We start from the raw sequence: 9345 nt of genomic DNA on the forward strand, positions 1-9345 counted from the left end.
ACATAGACATCCTTGTCTCACCAACATTAGAGAAAAGAGTCTAAGTTAGACAGGCGCCTGCTCTGACCAGCACTTCCATTCTTACATTTCTATTTTCAATCTCTGACGCTCAAAACTACTTTTAATGACAGATTTTTGCTAGTATCTAAACAGCCTCATATCCAAATTACCTGCCAACTCTCTTCTTGTGACAACAGCAGTGTGATATAGACACTCTTCCAACATTTCTGTCCTTCGTCTTTACCGCGGAAGAAGGCTTTTCTGGAGATAAGTCTTTTATGAAGTCATCTGAGGAATGTCCCAGCCATTGATCAGGAACTGCATCTATATTGAATTCAAGCGGAACTGCACATGCTTGCTGACAGTCTTTGATATTTACACTGCAACGTACAGAGGATGTGTAAAAAAGTGATAGACTAATGCACAGAATACCTGATTCCCCATGCTTTGGGCACTTAATCAGCAGGACATTTGGAGCAGAATGACCAAAAGATGGTTGGGCTGAACCAAACCTCAAACTTTAAAGCGAAAGACAAATGTTTCAATTAAAAAATACAAAACCAGGAAATAATCCTGCTATACTGATGTCCTGTATAAATAGATGTATGATATTTCAAGAGCTATATTGGATATCTTATCTGCCAGGGTAAAGAAAAGTAATTTTAAATAGTATCTCCTTGCAGAGATAATTTTAGAAGTTACAGAGGAAATGGGTAAATTTATTTGATTGTCAAGATGAACTATGATATTTTCAAGCTTGTCTGAAAATTTGGTGCCTGAGAACATTTTGCCTCATAGACTTACATGCAAACATTCCCCCATTTGTTCAAAATAGATATATTTATTTATACACACTGAAAGCATACACACTCATGCACCAACAACAGAACATCCAACAACAATCCTGGTTGCTAAATTTACAGAGTCAAGCTAAAAATCCTATGGGGTTGCTTTATAAATATTCAGTCTAAAAAGGGTCAGTAATGCTTATCCTGAACTCATCCTAAACTTCAAATTTTCAGAAGACTTAAAGTACACCTTCCATGCTAGTGAGACATCCTGCGCTAAGAATTATCCTTGCTTGAAAAAGAATGGGGCAAAGTGGCCTGCTTGACATAAAGAACTAAATTTTCTCGGTTTCATTTCTGGAACTGCCACCAAACCATTGCACAATTCAGTCAGCAGGATAGCAGGCATTTTTTCACTTTAAGAAGGTTTTCTTCTATCAAAAAATAGGATTTTTGTAAACACAGAGTTTTGATGTTTGTGGTTTTTAAACAATCCCAACTAATTCCTTTTTATTATTTTTTAAAAACTTTGACATTTGCTACTTTAAAAGCAAAAGAAAATTCCCAACCTTCTCTCTACTATCTTTGGTTAAGGTTTTCTTTGCACTGGCATAAAAAAGGCCATAAAAAGTGAGAAAAAAAATACAATCAATATTTTTATCTTTCTATACTCAGCTCTGGAAAACTGATGAGAGGATAAAGACATCAAACAGAATTGTTTAAAATGCAACTTAAATGATACATTTTTTTCGATTTAAGCAAGCAAAATATTGAACCTAAATCTTTCTCACTTCACCCATCACACATACAATATTCTGCAGCAGAAACAGACAAATGACAATGCTGGCCAAGCTGTACATCTGTTTCACCCAGACCTCCTCACAGTTCTGGACATTCGGCGCTCTGCATCCCTCATACCTGCTTCCAAGAGAGGTGCACCTTGGGATACAAACTAACCCTTGGCCAGTCCTTCCTAATGCTCCTGGTGCTGGCATCAGCATGATCTCTTCATGCTAAAACGTGACTGGGTTGAGCAACAGTTATTTTGGGGGCAGATCTGTTCCTTGCTCAGGGTCACCGGGTGACCAGAGAGCAGCTCATGGTGGCCAGAAGCAGCTGCTCTCTCACATGGGAGCAAGCATCCAATAGCAGAAAATCAGCTCAGTTCTTTCAGCATCTAGCTTTTTATACTACCGAGCCCATCTCTGGGAAAGTTGGGCTGAATTTCCCCTCACCTATTGAGAGGACAGGTTGGTCCTGGCCCCAGAGACCAAGCTGTGGCCGTGCAGAGGACAGGCACTCTCCAGCTGAGTTCTCCAGCAGGTTGCCCAGGGGTAACTGCTTGCCCCTGCAGACAGGCACAGTTCTGCCTTTTCCACCATCATGTCGTGTTCCAGCCTCCTGGAAGCCCAAAAGCCCTGTAAATAAAGTCAAATCCATCCTTCCATTACAGTGTAGCTTATACTAAATCCTCTGTGTGCATGTGCTGCATGTCCAAGTATGCATTATGTCAGAAATGGTTATGCCAGAAACTGATGAAATTATGCATAATGTTGGGACCTTCCTGAAAGGAATTAGTAATGTTTACAAATATGTAAGAAGACATTTCATCAGAAATAAAACTGTGGATATGGGATCTTGCTGCATTCCACAAAAATCATGTATATTACACTGTTGGATCCAATAAACTTTAACAAAGACAGGAAATAGACCTTAGTCAAAATTAAATTGACCTACAGAGTGCATGCATGAAAATATGTGGTGTGCCTCATCTTTGCCTGTAAAATAATGCTTACCTACTCTTTAAGGTTAATATATGAATGTTTCAACCTGATTTAATTTAATTCAGTGCTTCACTGCCACTTACCTACAGTTCAAGCAGTGAAATGGATGCAGCAGTTCAGTTTGCGTAGCAGGGTTTTTCACATAAAGCCATGCCTTCTAGACGTAAGTACAGGCATTCCCCATACATGTAAGATTATCCAACATTAGCAAACGCAAGAATGGAACCTAAAATTTGACTGTGGTATCTGACCAGTGCATTAGTATTTGCTGGACTCTGATACTTATTATTTATTGGCTGTCCTTTTTAATTCTTTTTCTTTAATAGCCTGCTTTCTTTTTCCACATTGGTCCACCATTTCATGGAATATGTCTTTTCTGAAAGGAATCACACGTTATTTTTTATTATTATTTGTTTCCTTTTAGTATTGTACTGCTATCTTTTAACACTTCAAATAAAAGCATGACTGGAATAAAAGACAGTTAAATTACATCCACATGGTTACCAACAAGCAGTCTATGAAGTCTTAGCCAGTTACCTAACTAAAACATGAAGCATATGGGAGAGAATGGGGCCTAAAATTAAAAAAAAGGATATCTCTGCCTAGACTGTTTAGTCTGCATAGTTGAAGGACCGTGAGTATAGAGTACAGGGACAGGAGGGCAAGCGATGGAAGCCTAGTGCAATTATATTGATGTGTAACGATGTTAAAGGACCCCCACCTATACATGTAGATCAACATGGCATACATTTAGGTCTCTACTCCTCTAAAACTTCTATTCTTTTATTGCTTTCTCTGTATCTGCACATCTAGAAGGACCAGGGCCTGGTCCACTGGTGTTGCATCCATTGCCTTGTGCGGGAGAGTGAATGGCCTTAGTCCTAAAAGCTTCACTAACAGCTTGGAGCTGCTCAGAAATCATTATCTTTCCAAGGCCCAAAGGTGGGGTGTTACGAAACGTGTGCACAATGACATGCACATAGTGGAAATAGCTGCAAGAGTCCCTCAGCTTGACTGAACAAAAGCCAAAAGGCACACTGAATTGCCACCCAGCCTGCTCCCTGCCGAGCTCCACGCTGAAACAACCATAGAATTGGATCAGTCACACTTCCCAATTTGTGCATTTTACTATAGGATACTACAACTGGAAAATGTGAAATTTCTCGCAATGGCAATTTGCTGTTTTTCTGATTTTATTTCTACTCAGACAGATAGAGTAAAAAAAATTATTTTTCCGAGCCCATATTTCTTTGCTCTACACAGATTTGAGTATGTTGATGAAAAGACAACAGTTTTCTCTATCCTCACCTTTCCCTCAGAACAAGTATTCAAATCTGAGCCATTTATCTGAGAAGAATCCAGAAAGGACTGAGAAATTATGATGTAACGAGGAGTGATCTGATTTCCAGAGAAGAAGCAGACCTCCACCTGCTGCATTATTCAATTACTGGTCATCAGTACATCAGGAAGCCAATCTATATTATCAGCACTAAGAAAGTACGGCAATTATTTTTCCCTGGTAGACCATTAAGTGATTGTCCCAGATGGGTAAATATACACTCTATTCACCAGAAAACAAGCAAAGAGAATCTGAAATCATTTCCATCTGAGAAGAAATGATGTGTTGTAGACAAAATGGTGCTGTGCATCTCAGAAAGCTGGATACCAAGACCAAACTGTAAAATCTGGTATAAATAAGGTAGATTTTTTTTTTTAAATGCACACTGATTTTGGACACCTAGATGAAGTTATCTTTTTCAGTATGCTTAATAAATGTTTTTTAAAGATGCATAATTCCCTTTTACAAGGAGACAGATTCTTTGGAGTCCCGGGCCTCTTCACTAGGTTCGAAGAGAGCATATTCTGTCAAGTAGGAAGAACATTTTCTCTTGCTTTTCTCAGAGGTGGTGACAAATAAATAATTTCTTGCTGAAGACTTTGAAAATACATTTCACCTTAAAATAATGACCTGGCTAAGAAGCTCAGAAAACTACCAGCCAGTGAAAATAGCAGATTAACATAGAAAACATTACACTATCTTAATGACTGCAATTCAAGAGAAGCATTTGCTTAAGTTTAACAGCTTCTTCAGCCTCAGTTTCTGAATGTATGTAATGAGATTACTTGAGTTGAAATAAGTCTAAAAGTTTATGTGGGTTCAGTGAATGCAGATATGGTCTGCAAATACTTCTTACAATGCCAAGGCCTCTCCAAACAGGCACACAATCTACGGTTTAGATATAAAAGGATTTGGCATATATATATACACACATATATATGTGTGTGTGTATATGTATGTATGTATGTATATATGAACAAGCATATACTTAAGATATGCTTAAGTATTTTAACACTAATATTAATATGCAGAAGAGAAATAGTAACAGGAGAATATAATGTAGTTGGTATGATAAACTGTACCCCATTCTTCTTAGCGTTTCTTCAGCTGCAAATATTTACCAAGTGTCCTTTAGCAGAAGATAAATATATCTTTACAAAAAGCTTATAAAACTTCTCTTGCTAGCACATCTCTCTGTTAACTGTCATCATACCTCTGAGGGTCTATCTTCCCCGTAACATTATAACAAAATATTTTTTTTCCTGTGAGTGTTTTGCATTGTCTCTGCTGTGCCCAAGTATCTGAAACTGCTTAGCCAAGTCATGTTTTCTTTGACTTCAGCAACAAGTGACCATACTATTAGCTAAAAACTTTCTGTTAAGTAAGAGCTCAGGCCTGACCCAGGGTCCTTTAGTGTTATCATCACAGAGAGAAAAAAAAAACAAAAAACAAAGCTGTTATTACAGAAAGTCAAGGAATCATAGAATCATAGAATTACAGAATGGTTTGGGTCAGAAGGGACCTTAAAGATCATCCAGTTCCAACCCCCCTCCATGGGCAGGAACACCTCCCACTAGACCAGGTTGCTTGTAGCCTCTTCCAACCTGGCCTTCAACACCTCCAGGGATGGGGCACCCACAAGTTCTCTAGGCAACCTGTCCAGTGCCTCACCACCCTCATGGTAAAAAACTTCTTCCTAATATCTAACTTAAATATATCTCTTTCAGGTATTAAAGTAAAGTATCAATAAGGGCTCCGTCCACTCTTAAAATCCATGCTGCATTGCTGCAATACAGGCAAATTTTCTTGAAACTTAGAGTGTGGAATGTTCCTCCATTCCCATTCTTATTATTCACATCTTCTTTGAGGCAAGATGCAAAGAATGCTTTAAAATGTAGGACTTTGAAAATGAATACTTAAAGCCATTTCAGACCCAAAACAGCTCCTGGTCAACATCAGGGAGTTAAAGATACCCAACTGTTCACTTAACACAAAGGATTAAACTGTTGGAATTTTTTTCTTAAACTAACATCTGTACAGACAATTTTTTGTTCCATGTCAAATTTGACAACTTTTAAATGGAGCCCATTACAAGCCAGGCTCAAACCTGAACCATTGCCACTTCTCCTCCAATAGAAGCAAACACTTTCAACTCTTGAACACATAAGGAAACACCACAGCAACAACAGTGAAAAAGAGAAAGTTGAGGACAGGGACTCTTTCTGCTGCAAACAAACACCCCAAGAGTATTTCTTTGCTATTCCATTATATAAGGCATGATCAAAAATTTGTACAACAGCCTCAGGGAACATCTCCTTCTTTTCTTTCAGTGGGAATGAATTTCCTTTTTTATTTGTAAATTATTTTAGAAGCATTTAATTTGTGGTAATCTAAATTTTTCATAAGTACACCTTTCAAAGTGAGATTCTGAAAAGATTTGCAAGAAATAAGTATGCCTGTGAGATTTATAATTGAGCCAAAGCCAACAGAAATAAAATTAGATAACCAGCATAATGCTAGTTCATGGCTGAGCTAGTACTAGAACTTGAGAGTCCTGCTTCTGAGTTCTCTGATGTTGGATTGTATGGATTTGAAAAGATAGATATCTTGGACTCCCAGAGGAAAGTGCTCCAGACAAAATAAATCACTGTCAGAAGCGGGTAAGATTCCACTGAAGTCATGCCAGGGGTGAGTTAAGCAATTCATCTTCAAAGAAGTTCATCGCGTCTATCTCCAGGAAGATATTAATGATATTAATGGCACATTTACGCAATGTAAGTTTCAACATGCAAATTATCTTTATTAAGGTATTTCTTTTAGTTGTTTGCACTTGCTTTCAAACTGAACCATAAAGTATTTGTCACCTGCCCTGCAACCTATCCCATTTCTGTTGAAACCAAATATGAAACTATCATTGACTGCAATAAGAAATGATTGAATGAAGTAAACTTGGATAAAACATGGAACAATGTACTTAGTGCTAAAGGTGTGCTTGAAAATTGAAAAAGCAAGTAAAGGGATAATTATTTTCATCATCATCATCATCATCAGGGTTGATAAAAAGCAGGCTAATTGCCATTCTTTAAGGACCACTGTGCATCTCTCTGTTCCTGGGTTACAAGTTATCCTGCCTGTCGTGCCATAAATCATTCCCAGTGCTCACGTCTAGGGCATTTCACCAGTGAAAAAGGAATACAAAGCTCTTTAGAGCAAATTCCCATACTGTTAAGGTGCCCAAAACCAAGTGCAAGCAAGTAAAAGTAAGTTCAGGGAGCTCATAAATAGCTACAGACTCATGTCAGACAGGAATATGAGTAATAGCAGTTTGGTAATGGTTGACCATGAAAGCATTTAAGCAATTAAATTGCACTTCTTTCTCATTCTTGATTTCCCAATATTGATGTTCAAGAGAGGAGAGAGTCTGTGAGCAGTGGAGCATGTTGCAGAGGGCCTTTCATGCTCAGCCACACCTACTCCTCTTCCCAATATTCCTCAGTCCATAGGAATGTGGACCCTGTTGTGGTGGCATCATCAGAAAACAGTAGCCATGCTACTCTCTATATTCATAATTGTAGAAACAGAGAGCAGGCAGAAAGGCACTCTGTTTTACATTCTGTGAGTGAAATGTTAGTTCCTATCCACTGCTCGAGGCTCTCTTTCCCCATGGAAAAACTAAAATCCACGGGGCCTATCTGGTACAACTTGAGGAACTTGTATTAACTTCACCCCTTCCTCTTCCTTCCAAACAGCTCCTTTCAATGCAGGCAGCTCGCTTCCATTTCACACACAACAATGCTCAGAAGAAAATTCTGCTCCCCACATGTGCGTCAATTCAGAGTTACTGACCGGCTGCTTGTTCTGACCACATTAGCTCCCTCCAGATCTGAGAGTAGAGACCAAAGTGAAGGAGCAGCAGCAGCTGTCTGCCCCTTGATTCACAGTGGAGGCAACCTCTGCAAAACACTCCATTAGAAATATCTCAGGGAGTTTACCACCCTTGCATAATGAGCAGAGAGGTCTATGTGTAGACTCCTTCATGTCAGACAATTACTACCAAATGTTACTTTTTCTTTCTGTAATGTGATGGGGAACAGTTCAGTAATTAAAAGAGCAGGCTGAAGGGGATATTTTTAGTAACTTGATAGCTTGAGCAAGTTGCACACACGTGTAGCTATAACTGAAGTAGCTGACGTTATTCTGATGGGAAAACAGTTCCACGGGTTGTCCGTGTGTGCGGTGTTTATTTGTGTGCAACAGAGGAAGAGTGGTGCAAGGGTCAGCATGCCTTTGCTGCTCTCTCTGCAGTCCACATCTCTGTTCTGTTTGCCTCATGGAGCATTACACACACACAGCTCATTACCACCCAAGCCAATAGAGGTGCAAGTATGTCCCTTTTGCCAGATGTTTTTCACAACCCGTCACAGGTAAGTGTTCCTTGCTGGTGCAAGGCCAGGCAACAGTATAAAGGGAAAGGGCTGAGAGGAGAGCTGGGGAAGGGGCTGCCAGAGCTCCCAGGGTCACAGCCGGTGGATGCGATAGGGATAAAGGGCTTTTGCGCTGCTATTAATTCCTCCCACATCAGGAGGAAAAGGTACCTCTACGTGCTGTTTGACACAAGTTGATTGTAACTTCATCTGGACCCAAAAAAAAAAAATAAAAAGAAGGCAGGAGGGGAGATAGGGGAGATATGAGGTATCCTCTTCATACAGAGACCATGTGACTGCTCGGCACAGTTCTCTACAGTAGACAAAGATGCAAAAAGGGACCAAGCAGCCCTCTGTTATTCAAAGCAGTTACTCGCTAGCTATTTTCCAGAGCCTAAATGACATCAGCACCAGAAAACACAGAGATGTCTTACACCACCATGGCTGTTCTTCTCCTACTTCTTGTACCAAGCACAGAAACAAGAGAGGAAATAAATGAGCCAGAATTGAGCTGGTTGGTTTCTCCTCTCCTCTCCTCTCCTCTCCTCTCCTCTCCTCTCCTCTCCTCTCCTCTCCTCTCCTCTCCTCTCCTCTCCTCTCCTCTCCTCTCCTCTCTCTCCTCTCCTCTCCTCTCCTCTCCTCTCCTCTCCTCTCCTCTCCTCTCCTCTCCTCTCCTCTCCTCTCCTCTCCTCTCCTCTCCTCTCCTCTCTCTCCTCTCCTCTCCTCTCCTCTCCTCTCCTCTCCTCTCCTCTCCTCTCCTCTCCTCTCCTCTCCTCTCCTCTCCCTCTCCTCTCCTCTCCTCTCCCTCTCCTCTCCTCTCCCTCTCCTCTCCTCTCCTCTCCTTCTCCCTCTCCTCTCCCCTCTCCCCTCCCCTCCCTCCCCTCCCCTCCCCTCCCCTCCCCTCCCCTCCCCTCCCCCCTCTATTTAGCCACTGCTCCAAGAAAATTGGAGCTTCTCTCCAAGAAGCTGGTAATATTTTCTCAGCAGATAAGCAGTTTTCCTGCAGAACC

Source organism: Phaenicophaeus curvirostris, chromosome 3 (genome assembly GCF_032191515.1).
Source record: "Phaenicophaeus curvirostris isolate KB17595 chromosome 3, BPBGC_Pcur_1.0, whole genome shotgun sequence".
NCBI lineage: Eukaryota > Metazoa > Chordata > Aves > Cuculiformes > Cuculidae > Phaenicophaeus > Phaenicophaeus curvirostris.